The sequence below is a fragment of the Canis aureus genome, chromosome 20 (genome assembly GCF_053574225.1).
Source record: "Canis aureus isolate CA01 chromosome 20, VMU_Caureus_v.1.0, whole genome shotgun sequence".
Taxonomy (NCBI): domain Eukaryota; kingdom Metazoa; phylum Chordata; class Mammalia; order Carnivora; family Canidae; genus Canis; species Canis aureus.
This window is the reverse complement of record NC_135630.1, coordinates 48,943,062-48,956,823: the sequence shown is the minus strand read 5'-3', so window position 1 is coordinate 48,956,823 and position 13,762 is coordinate 48,943,062. Positions and strand designations below refer to the sequence as shown.

General features: G+C 32.9%; 1 protein-coding gene across 29 annotated transcripts in view; it reads left to right on the top strand.

Moving 5' to 3' along the window:
• The window catches only part of LOC144291790 (uncharacterized), a 186,377-nt gene extending 179,903 nt beyond the window's left edge, over positions 1-6,474 (top strand). For 11 of the 29 annotated variants that reach the window (XR_013359307.1, XR_013359306.1, XR_013359304.1 and 8 more), the window contains 3 exons: positions 177-335; positions 1,851-2,175; positions 2,374-6,473. The gene's annotated coding sequence lies outside the window, so the exon portion shown is untranslated. Of the gene's footprint in view, positions 1-176; positions 336-1,850; positions 2,176-2,373 lie in introns of all 29 variants that reach the window. The other 18 variants (XR_013359308.1, XR_013359300.1, XR_013359305.1 and 15 more) reach the window with 4 other exon arrangements.
• Positions 6,475-13,762: the final 7,288 nt, after the last annotated feature.

Below are 13,762 nucleotides of genomic sequence, written 5' to 3'. Positions count from 1 at the left end.
GTACCAAGTATCTGCTAATCAACTGGATTTCAGTTCCCAGATGTTTGACTGAAAGATCTCTTTGAGTGGTTTTGCTTACATAGTTTCTGTGATTTATGTATAGGATTTTAAAACTTGTTCTTAACTTGAACTTCATGCTGGGTCAGAATCTAAAGAGAAACTATTACTGCCTATAGATATAGAACTTGACCTTCATCATGAATTAGCCAAAACAAACAAATAACAACCACAGAAAGTCTGTGTAAGATACAAATGTGACCTCCTCTTGTTGTATCCGGAACAGAAAAGATATAGGGGATATACCAAAACAGTAAGATTGCAGAGATTTCTTTCAGGTGAGTGGAAAGAAGAAGCTAAAGTCAAATACCTGACTTTCTTATGTTTGCCTTCTTTTATGCTTAAAGCTGACTCCCCCCCCCCCCCCCCCCCCCCCCCAGTAATGACCAAGTTCTTGTGGAAAAGAGAGTAAATATATGCTGGGGGAAGGTACAGGAGATTTCTAAGGAGGAGACTTTGCTGATGGGTAGAACTATCCCAAAGTTATCATGAATTGCCAGAAAGGTTATAAACCTCATGCTGATCTTATGTTCTTTTTCTTTTAATTTTTATTTATACTAATATAACTTAATGAAAACAACACAAGTCATTGTACTGCAGTCTTCTAGTATCAGAAATAAAAAGAAACCATGTCGCCAGCCAGAGAACATTATGACATAACCCATGTCTCTAAGGTTTAGAGATAGTCACCACACACTCATTTTTGAGAGAAGACAACATCTTCAACAGCTTATTAGTCCCAGAAAGATTGGATAATTCTTCCGTAAGAGGAGAGAGGGGCAGCATTTCCATCACAGGAGCCTCATGAGTACAGCAATGATGGCTTTGCTGAAGAGTTACCCTCATTGTGGCAAGATTGCACTAAAACCAAATCCAGTAATTTTCCTTTGGTACAGTTGAATGGAGCTAAGGTTCTCATTCATTGACTGTAGGTAATTCTCAGATGTTTGATTTTTCATTTTATTCCAGCAAGTAAGACCACTAATTTAACATTCACGCCAACACTTACATCATTATAACAAAATGATTAACCTTCCAAGAATGTGTTTGACTGCCCGGTGACTATCTCTGGGGTTTCTGACAATATGATGTATGAAAAAACAAAAACAAAAACAAAAACTAAGAAACTGAGGTCAAGAAAGATTTTCCTGGCAATCTTTCTAACTTAAGTATAGTGTTTTCAAAACCTAATGGTAAGACTGTCTTTTAACGTAGATACCTGAAATGTTACAGTGCTTCATACATATTAATATAGTTAAAAAATACAGCAATGACTTCCTTGTGTTTATTTCTAGTCACTTGGTATTTCTAACCTTGATTTGCCTCCTTTTCTACTTTGTGCTTCAAAGAATTCAGCTAAGCCTACCACTTAACAACTTTTCTATTGCATTGTACAGATACAGTATAGGTGACTTAAATTATTGGTTGATCTTTCCTTTTTAAAGTAACTTTAGTTGATGATGTGGTAGTGTACTTGTTACTGCTTTTGTTGTCTTGATAAATTCTGAAGATTAACTTGATTCTTTCATTTTCTTCTCAGTAGACGACTTGGTTCTTTCTGTTATCCCTTATTTTGTCTGATTTAATGACTATTTTGTTGATCACTTGCCTGCAGTTTCTAGTACTGTCACTGTTCTTTTCACTTAATTATTTGAGTGATTACACCATTTTCTCTTAAAATAGAGATTAATTTTTAAAGTCTTGTCAATTAGTCTCTCACACCTCTAATGATGTTTACTACAACAAGTAGCAAGATTTATTTCAGATTTCAGTCTCTCTTTCTTTTTTTCTAGATCTCTTCTCTCTCTCTCCTGATAAAAGTCTATGCCAATGAGCACTGAAACAATAATGTGATGAAAAAATCATCTTGAAAAAATATGGTCCTATATTTGCTACTGATATCTGTAGAAACTTAATAACTCAGAATCACAAAAGCCATGACTTAGTGAATATGTAAACAAGGATGATGAAATGAGGTAAAAATTCAGAAAATAGAGTCTAAATTGAAATATTCAAAACCAAATTCTTCAAAATCCCGAGGAAAAAATATATGATTGCATCAATCCTAATTTATTTGAAATATGTATCTAATGAAACTCAGACTTGTAAATCTGTCAGGTAAGTACGTAGTACTGAGATTCTTTATATAGATATAAATACATAGAAGAGCTTTATGAGAAAAAAGTTATTAGATGATGTTTTTGGAATCTTACCATGCCATTTCTAATCAAGGAAAAGCAAGAAGTTATGGGGGACTGTGTTGGGGAGAATCAACCTCTGTCTAGCTCATAAATATTATATGTCTACAACTTTCAGGATTGTAGAAACATAGAAATATCATGGCTCATAATTGAAATGCCTATTGGATTATATCTATTCCAAGCTGCAGATCTGATCTACATATTGCTTCTATATGGTAGAGACAACTCTGATCACCAAGATTCATGCTCTCTTCATGGCTTGAAGCAAGTGTTGGAATGAAGCTGTCCAGCCAAGCATGTGTTTTTCAGCCATCTTGTATCTAAGCAGAGACATGATTAACTCTGGCTAATAAAATGTGAGCAAAAGTAATGACTATCACTTCTTCAATACGAGAGTTACAGTCTACGTGTCTTTCTCATGCTTTTCCCCCACACCATGGAAAACTTGCTGGCCCCATGTGGAAGAGCTCAGCCTTATAAAATGCAAGACATCTGAATCCTTGAGTCTGGTTGGAGGAAAGCTAATATGGCACATCTGTTCAGGATGGTACAGTTTTTCCGTAAAAGACCAACTTTGTGAGTATTTTAGGGTTTGTGGACCACATGTCTGTCACTTCTCTTTCTTTCCCTCATCCTCCTTCTTTCTCTTCCTGTTCATCTCCTTCTAAGACCTTTAAAAATGTAAAAATCATTCTTAGCTTGTGAGTCATTTACAGTCTGTGGGACAGATAAGCCTGTGGCCCTAGTTTGCTAATCCTTATACCACTGAAATTTGGAGGTTTCGCAATAGCCATAAGCATATTCAGATTAATGCACTCTATAACAAGGGTTGGCAAACTTCATCCAGGCTACCTCTGTCCTGTGGCCTGTTTGTATAAATAAAATTTCATTTTGACAAAGCCAGACCCACTTACTTCCATAAGTACTTCCAGTAATCTCTATGGTTACTTTTGTGCTATAAAGGCAGAACCAAGTAGTTGCAACAGAGACAAAGACTATAATATTTGCTGTCTGTACCTTCACAGAAAAATCTTGCCTAACCCTTTTCTAGTAACTTTGATAATAGTTTCCTTGCCTCTAAAGTATCTCTTCATTAATGTGGCAGTCACAACTCTCAGGGGAGCTGTTTTTCCAACCTAGTAGAAATTTCTCTCTCCCATTAAGACAGAATCTCTTTTCCTGTAACATCATCCATTGATCCTCATTTTTTCCCCATAACCTCACAGCATAAGATACCCTCTTCTACGGAGTAGCCTCTCAAACAGTGGGGTACTTTTGAGAAGAGGAAACTGAGGTATAGTAGATGTATCACTTGCTTACCACAGAGAGGTGTAGTTTGCTCTCTTTTCCTTATATTTCCGCAAGTATTTGTTAGAATCTAAAAAAAAAGAAACAATTAGTTCAAAGTGTCCTCAAAAGTGAGTTCTTAATGTATATCTTAAATTTTGAAAAAAATATGATTTTCAGTTTTATGTTTCTACTCTGAGAGATATTGGAGATATTCCTTTTTGCTTTAATGACATTTAGGATGAGATTGTGTAATGATTAGCATTCAGGAGTGAGATTGTGGGGTCAGACTGACCTAAAGTCTAAATACGACTTCAAGGCTAATCAACGGTTTAACTCTGAGCAAATTTCTTAAGTCGCTATGGTTCACAACCTGCGTCTGCCAAATTGAAGAATTGTTATTTAGAAAAACTATCTAAGAAATACCTGTGTTTTGAATGTTTAAAAAGAAGATACATTTGTAATGTTCGGCACTATCTGTAACGCATCAGAAACATTAAGAAAATGTCATTTATTATGGTGCTAGCATATTCTCATTTCTTTTGTATATAAGCATGAGGAATAGTATCTTATTGTAATGTTGTCTATACATACTGTCATACAAGGAGCACGGTGTGTGGGTTTTGAAAATTTATGTTGAAATCAGTTAAAAATCAACTTATGTTAAGACTATCCTAACTTTCTTGCATAATTCTTTAGAATTTTTTACAAGTGCTATGATATAATTGTACATTTGTTTGTCCATATGCATTTGTAAACACTATGTTAGCGTAGTTTTGTACAGTTTAAGCTGTTTTGAGAGCACATACAGTCCTTATGCATACCATCTCCCATTTGCTGCCTTTATTATTTATCACACTAAAAGGAGAACCATAGAATCTTAGAGGGCATGAGAATTTAATCTAATGATACTTCATCTAAGGCATAATAGCTTTAACAACATTTATTCAGTATTCGACAAATATTCACTAAGTGTCTGCCCTGTATCTTACAACACTTCTCATCTGTGTTCTCTTGGAACATTCATTCTAGTCAGGGAGAAAGACAACCAACAAGTTAACAATAAATAAACAAGGGCAATGTGGTAATAAGATAAGGGTTATTCTTTTGAGAACAAAGATGCCTCTTATCACTAATACTCAGCTCAAATGCTACCTCCTCAGAGAGAAAACACAAGGTAAGAACACTCCAGGCTAAGAGAACTGCAAGTAAAAACTCCTTAAGTTAGAGATGAGACAACATGGGGGGAAATAGCATCAAATGGCAAGACATCATTTGGGGATGGCTTAAAATTACATATTACAACTTGCATGATCAGTAGAAAATCTTTACTTCAGGAAAATAAACTTTCCTTTAACACCTTCCAGTTGTTTCTAGTTTAGTGTTTTAGAATTGTGCAATAATATAAGCTTAACTTTCTTAACGTTTAGCTCATTAATACCAAACTTCCTCATTTCTTTTCAACATTACAAGAGTGTATAATAGGAAGTATCTTGACTTTGTTGTTAGATAAATATCAACTCTGATATATATTAGCTTGGTAGTCTCAGGAGAACTACATTATCTTTCTTAGCTCCACTATTCTCTTTTCCAAAATAAGGAAAATCACACCCAGCTCCCAGGAATATTGTGAGGATTAAATGAGAGAACTTTGTAAAGTACAAAGATAGCACCAGGTACATAACATGTGTTAAATGAAAGGCAGCTATAATAATAACAGTCATTACGTTCTTATTACCCTTGTTTTATGGCAGCTCTTCTGTCCATCAATGTTCCTCTGAAAGCACAGGTCTCTGAATTTAACATAGAACTCTAGGTAGGGCTCATTGAGGTCATCAGTTAAGAACTATTGTATTCTTTGTTCTTTACACTTCACTTTTATAATTGAGGTCTTCAATGTTTTAAATCTTTTTGGCAAGTATATGATACTTATATTGACCTCACTGTAAGGAAATATTTTTATCTTATATCTTATTTGCATATGTTTACCTTTTTTCTTTTTATGTGAACTGTTAGATTTCTGAAACTTACATGGGATGCAACGTAAAAGAGGATAAAATCCTGGCTCTGTGGCCACATCTGGCTTTCAGTGCTGGCTTTGAATCTGTCAGAACTGGAGCAAGTTGCTAAAAAATTCTGAACACTTTCCTCATTTGTTGAATGTGAATATTAATAATTACTCTGTAGTACTTTTATAAAGATTAAATAGGACAATATATTTAAAATGTTAACATAAAGTCTAGGATATTATAATAATAATAGATCAATAAATGGTAGCTATCATTAACATTCTATTAAACTGTAATTTGTTAAATTGTTACTCTAAATAAGTCTCTCTTTGTATTTTTTCAAGATTTTATTTGAGGGAGTGAGAGAGAGAGAGAGCACTAATGGGGGTAAGGAGGGGCAGAGGGAGAGGGAGAAGCACTCTCCCTGCTCAGCAGAGAGCCCAAAGTGGGGCTCAGTCTCAGGACCCTGAGACCATGACCTCAGCCAAAGGCAAATAGGAATATATATGAATGGTCAGTTTACTATAATCCCCGTGGTCTTGCCATTTGCAATGGTATCTGTTTATTTGGACAAAGCAGGTCTTTATTCCAACAAATTATAGGACCTATTTGATACAGCATTCTCCATTCTGCTATGTAAAATTGCATGGGCATATTTTTGTACATTTTGATTTGTTAAATCCCCTGTCAGAAGGTATCAAGCCTTGCTATTAGATTTTGATGTAATTTATGTCAGTTCTTTGAATCTTAGTAATGACTCTACTGATAAGTAGTGCACTCTGGGACTTTGGGATTTGGTAAATGATATGGAAAAGCCATTCCAATTGCACCATAAGAAGTAATAACTTTTATAAATGTATAAAATAATCAGTTGAACTGAAGTTAAATGAGTCTAATTTAAATAATACAAATGTTATAAAGCAATAGTGAGTCCAAATTTTACCCATCCTACTACATTTTCAAGACTTTAAAACTTGCAAAATTCTGTTCTTAAGGGAAAAAAATAGAAAAATAAAAATTTTTGAGAGGGGGGAATAGTATGTTCATGGTCTCAAAGTAGAAAAGATTGATTCTTTATTCATAATTTTTATTCCTTGTAGAGACTCCTAGGAGACATGAAAAGTAAATTTATGTTGAAATTAATTTTGCAGATAATAATATGCATTGTTATTTCAATTTTAAGTGCAACTCCATTCTTCAATTCTAAAATACAAGATAATGTTTTAAAGATTGGTAATTATGTTTTGAAGGGGAAATTGCTTTGATGATATTGATTCTAAAATCTACATGGTTTACTTTTTGATCTTGTCATTTGCAATCATATCATCAAATTTTTATTTTCTTCTCTAAAATGAAATTTTAAAAAATGAATACTACTCAAGACTTAAATTTGAAACCTGATTGCTTTAATATTTTAATTTACTAATCATCTCTTTTTTCTTTTACTTAAAATTACATTGAAAGTGGTTTAATAAATAGTTTATATCTAAATATGTTCATGCCACTACCAGACAAGCAAATCCATTGCTATGGCTTATTGATATTGATATTGATATTGATATTCAGATTTAATAAGACAATGTACACTATATGGTTTAGGAAGAGATAAATCTTCTTTTTCTTTATGAAGAAGCTACACTATTCCATCAAGGCTAAATTTGGGTGAGATATATCTCATTGAATGGTTTTTAACAAAATGTACTAGAGAACATGAAATCACACACTGTATTTAAAAGGAGGTCAAAAAGGATGCTTATAGGTTTTATTGATTTGAAATTATATTAGCATCATTTTTAAAAACAATTTACTTATCTGAGTTAAATAGATTTCAATTTTGACTTTAATTCATTGAGCACCTTAAAATTTATTAAAGAGTACCATTGGAAGGCTAAGGGCTATGGGTAAAATATGGCATTTAATAATTAATCATTTTGGTAAATGGGCTCCCTTAAATTTGTTAGGTGAAGAAGTGAGTCAGGTTCACTGTTGCAATCCTTCTCAAAGAGCTGGGCATATCTAGGTTGTACCATAAAGATTTTCTGAACAAATCAACAAATGGATGAATAAATAAGTACGATGCTCACTGAGGTCAGGAGAACACTGCATGAGAGTTTCAACAAAGACACAGAAAAAAAATAGGAAAGTACCAAACAGAAATCAGAAATCACAGAACTAAAGAATATAAGAATTGCACTAAAAATTTCAATAAAGAGATTTAACAGCATACTAAAATAAGTATAAGGAACAGCGACTCAAAGATAGGCAGTGGAGTTCATCCAATCAGAGGGAAAAAAAAGAACAATGAATAAAAGAGAGAAAAGATAGTTTAAGGGATTTATGGGACAGTACCTAGAGGACTGATATTCATGTCATAGGAGTCCCAGAAGGAGAAAAGAGAGAAAAGGGGGCAGAAACCTTATTCGAACCAATGAATTGCTTCAAAAATAAATACCTACGAGTAAATTTAACCAAGGATGTAACACATCTGTACACTGAAAACTGTAAGACATTGATGAAAGAAATTGAAGATAAAAAATAGAAGGGTTTTCTTCCATGCTCATGGATTGGAAGAATTAATATTGGTAAAATGTCCATACTACCGGAAACAATCTACAGATTCAATGCATTCCCTATCAAAATTCCAGTGGCATAAAAATAGAAAAATAGAAAAGAAATAGAAAATAAAATCCTAAAATTTGTATGAAACAAAAAATAATCCTGAGTAGCTGAAGCAATCCTGGGAAAGAAGAAAGCCAGAAGAATCACTTTCACTGTTTCCAAACTATATCACAAAACTATAGTAATCAAAACAATATGGTATTGGCATAAAAACAGACATATAGATCAATGGAATAGAATAGAGGGCCTACAGATGAACTCAAGCATATTTGGTTAATAAATTTATAACAAAGGAACTAAGAATATACAATGGGGAAAGGACAGTATCTTCAACAAATAGTGTTGGGAAATTGGACAACCACATACCAAAGAATGAAATTGGATCACTATCTTATATCATTAGGGAAAAATCAACTCAAGTGGATTAAAGATTTGAACATAGACCTGAAATCATAAAACTCCAAAAAGAAAACATAGAATGTAGGCTGCCTGACCAGTCTTGGTAATGATTTGTTCGTATCTGACACCAAAATCAAAAGGAACAAAAACAAAAATAAAAAGTGAGACTTAAAAATAAAAAAAAAAGTGAGACTACACCAGACTAAAATGTTTCTGCACAGCAAAGGAAATTATCAACCAAATGAAAGATTTGGAAGAAAATATTTGTATATGATGTATCTGATAAATAGTAAAAAATATTTGTATATGATGTATCTGATAAATAGTAAATATCCAAAACATATAAATTAGCACTCATACAACTCAATAGCAAAAACAAAACAACCCACAGAAACAGTGCAATTGAAAAATGGTCAGAGGAGCTGCCCATTCTTTTTCCAAAGAATAGATACAAGTGACCATCAGAGAAATGAAAAAGCACACAACATTACTCATCATCAGGGAAATGAGAATCAAAACCAAAATATCACATCACACCAATTAGAATGGCTATCAATTAAAACACAAGAGGTAACAAGAGTTTGCAAAGGTCTGGAGGAAAGGGAACATTTGTCCACTATTGATGGGAATATACACTAATGCAGGCACAGTAAAAAAACATGTATGAATGTTAATCAAGAAATTAAAAATAGAAATGTCATACGATCCATCCATTCCCTTCTGGGTATATATCAGAAAGAAAATGTCTATCTCAAAATGATCTGCCCCCCCATGTCCATTGCAATATTATTTCAACGGAAATAATGGAAACCATCTAAGTATCCATTGAAGGATAAATAGATAAGTAAAATGTGATATATACATAAGGGAAGTTATGTGTGTGTTTATATTTGAATATTATTCAGCCATATGAAAGGAGGAAATCTTGCTGTTTTTGACAACATAAATGGACATTGAGGCATTATGCCAAATGAGATAATTCTGACAAAGGACAGATACTATATGATCTTATTTATACATGGTGTTTTTAAAAATTGAACTCACAAGAACAGAACAGATTATCGGTTGCCAGGTGTGGGAGTTGGGGCTGAGGGAAATGGATGAAAGTGATCATAAAGTAAAACTTCCAATTATAAGATAAATAAGTTCTTGTAATTAAGTAAAGCATAGTGACTATAGTTAATAGTGCTGTATCGTGTATTTGAAATGTGCTAAGAGAGTAGATCTTAAAAAAAGATTATAACTTTTTGAGGTGATAGATATTTACTAAACTTTTTGTGGCAATTATTTCACAATGTCTATGTATATCAAATCATTGTATTTTAAACTTTAATACAATGCTATTGTCAATTATATCTAAAAAACTGGGAAAAAGAATCTATTTTGTTTCTGATTGTTATTGACACAAAATATTCTCAAAAAAAATTAAATGATTGAGGATGAAGGAAAAAGAGTGAGAATATAACAAGACCAGAATTAATATTAACTCATGAGAATTTACACCATGACATCCTTATACTTGTCCATTTCTCTAAATTTCTGTACAGCCAATGCAGAGAAACTGTCACCTGAATCACAATATCTTTAAAGAAAACTGCATATCAGGGGAAGCTAAAGTTTTCCTCAAACTTAGTCCCAGGATGAATTTCTCCCATTCTTAAATAGAATTATCTGACCTAAAACATGCTCTATTCAGATAGAATGTTTTGTGGTGGTGTTTCTCATGGTAAATATAACACAAGCAACATGACAAACATAATTTACTTGAAATTTGGTCCAGATGCATTATGAATTATTTTTTATCTTTGATAAGTGAAGTGTCCAGAGCAATGTTTTTTATGTGTTCTACAGATTCCAAGAGATCCTTGTAAATGTCTTAGAAGCTTCCTTCAGAGAGATGAGGCATGGGGCTAATTGAAGTGGAAGTCATAAAAAAAACAAACAGTTTGGTTTTGCATAAAATTTAAGAAATGCTTTTACTTTCATTAAAAAAATTGGGAAATCATTAGTATATAGAAATGTTAGGCTTTTGGAGAATCATTCTGAATTTTTTGCAAAACAACAAAATATATATAAAATATATTATATATATTGTATACAATATTATATATATTGTATATATAATGTATATATATATTATATATATAAAATGAGTAGAAAGTTTAAAGCTTTTTTCTATAATAAGATCAGAGGCTACAGTGCTAATTAAGAACAGAGCTATGTGTTTGTCAATCAGTTTGATTGTAGACAAAGTTATTATCCTCTTAGAAAATCAATGTCCCTAACTGAAATACATTCCAAATGGGTGGGATGACATCTTTTATTACTGCATTCATCTGCTGAGACCAAAAAATGCATAGATTAAAAAGAACCTATAAATTTTAAGAAGGGAAACCAGCGACCAATCATTTATTAATATTTGATAAGCAAAAGCTACTTCCTAGACTGAGAAATTGAGCGAACAATGGTATGCTTTTGAAATTATTTGTTAATGTGGCGTTCTTTTGAGCTGAAACTGCAGATAAAATATCTGTGTAAAAGACAAAAGAATATATAGGTAATGAGGGTACGTGGCTGGCTCAGTCAGTGGAGCGTGTGACTTGTGGTCTTGGGTTGTGAGTCCAAGCCCTACATTGGGCATAGAGTTTAATTTTTAAAAAGTAATCAAATGCCAAAGTTTCATATTAAAAAAAATAAAAAAGAATATATAGGTAACAAGGAATTGATGTTTAAGTAGTAGAGGTTTATAAAATACAAATGTTTGTATTTATATATGTGTATGTATACACGCATGCATATGCATAGACACATATATAAAACATATGATTTTAAATGTAGTAGATATTCATTCTCAAATATTGAAAGGATAAAGAAGATAATAAAAATAATCTACAGATTCTTCCAATGAGAGATACTTACTCTTACCTGCTGTTACAATCCTGATTTTTCTGTGTAAATCCTGATTTACATATTTTAGGGTTGAGATTTTCTTTTTAAAACTATTTTTATTTTTTATTTTTTTTAAAGATTTTATTTATTTATTTATTTAAGAGAGAGAGGCAGAGACACAGGCAGAGGGAGAAGCAGGCTCCCTGCAGGGAGGCCGAGGTGGGACTTGATCCCGGGACTCCAGGATCATGCCCTGGGCCAAAGGTAGGCGCTAAACCACTGAGCCACCCAGGGATCCCCTTAACACTATTTTTAAAACAAAGATTTTCTTTTAAATCAAGCATTTATGAATATAATTTTAATGGCTATGTAATACAGTATTCTATGACCAAAATATAATTTATTGTATAATTCCTTTGTTTTGTGGAATTAAGCCCCTTCTATGTTTAAATATTTATAAAAGTGCCATTTCAGGATTTTTTAAAAAGGTATTTGTAGGCATTTTTATGTTCCTGGTAGTTTTTTTGAAATGCTTTCTAAAAGTAAAACTACTGGAATAAAAATCACAAGTATTTATTAGTCATTCATAGATATCATTGAGTTAATTTCTGGGAAACCATAGACTTTTATAATACCCCTACTATGTATCAGGATACCTATCTCACTGCATGTTCACCAGCATCGAATGTTACTCATGTTAGTTTGCAAATAAAAAAGGAGGGGAGCGATTTACATCTCTATGCTTATAAGTAAGATTGAGCATACTTTTAAATTATGTTATTCAGTTCTGTGTTCTGTGAACTGCATACTCATTTACCCATTTATGTATTTGAGTCTTAATGTTTATCTTGTTACGAGTTTCTGTTTGTTTTAAATAGTAATTTGGAAATTAATGGAATATTTATTTTGAAGAGAATTAGGAAAATATTTTTTAAATGCCACTTTGAACTAGATTTAAAAGAAATATAGTCATGAACTTCCATTGCATGGACTCATTGTCACTTTTAACAACATTTACATTTTTATAGTCTAACACTTGGATAAATGAATATTTTGAGCTATTCTATCACTCTTCAGTTTCAATAACAAAATTCTTAAAGGTAGAGGGTAATAAATACATTTAACATGATCACAATTTTTGTAAAATGTACTAAATTTTGCATTAGATTTGCACTCAGAGTTTTAAAAAATTGTTAGTGCTGATTTAGTGTACCTGTCTCTCACTTTAAGAAATACTCTTAGACTAAACAAGTGAAGAGAATTCAGCCATACATTAGATTCTGGGTGTATTTTGCTCTGTTAGATGAAAAGCTTTTGCACAGCAAAGGAAACAGTCAACAAAAGCAAAAGACAACTGACAGAGTGGGAGAAGATATTTGCAAATGACATATCAGATAAAGGGCTAGTATCCAAAATTTATAAAAAAAAAAAAAAACTTATCAAACTCAACACTCAAAGAACAAATAATACAATCAAGAAATGGGCAGGAGATGTGAACAGATATTTCTCCAAAGAAGATATACAAATGGCCAACAGACACATGAAAAAATGCTCAACATCACTCAGCATCAGGGAAATACAAATCAAAACCACAGTGAGATACCATTCTCACACCAGTGAGAATGGCTAAAATGAACAAGTCAGGAAATGACAGATGTTGGTGAGGATTCAGAGGAAGAGGAACCCTTGTACACTATTGATGGGAAAGCAAGCTGGTGCAGCCACGCTGGAAAACAGTATGAAGTTTCCTCAAAAAGTTGAAAATAGAGCCACTCTATGATCCAGCAATGCACTACTGAGTATTTATCCCCAAGATACAAATGTAGTGATCCGAAGAGGCACCTGCACCCCAATGTTTATATCAGCAATGTGCACAGTAGCCAAACAATGGAAAGAGCCCAGATATCCATTGACAGATGAATGGATAAAGAGGAAGTGATATATATAGTGGAATACTACTCAGTAATAAAAAAAAAAAACGGAATCTTGCTATTTTCAGTGACGTGGATGGAACTAGAGGATATTTTGCTAAGCAAAATAAGTCAATCAGAGAAATATAATTATAATCTGATCTCACTCATATGTGGAATTTAAGAAACAAAACAGAGGATCATAGGGGAAGAGAGGACAAAATAAAACAATGAAATCAGAGAGGGAGACAAACCATAAGAGACTCCTAATTATAAGAAACAAACTGAGGGTCGCTGGAGGGGAGGAAGGTGGGTGGAAGGTTGGAATAACTGAGTAATGAGCATTAAAGGGGGCATGTGATATAATGAGCACTGGGCATTATATAAGACT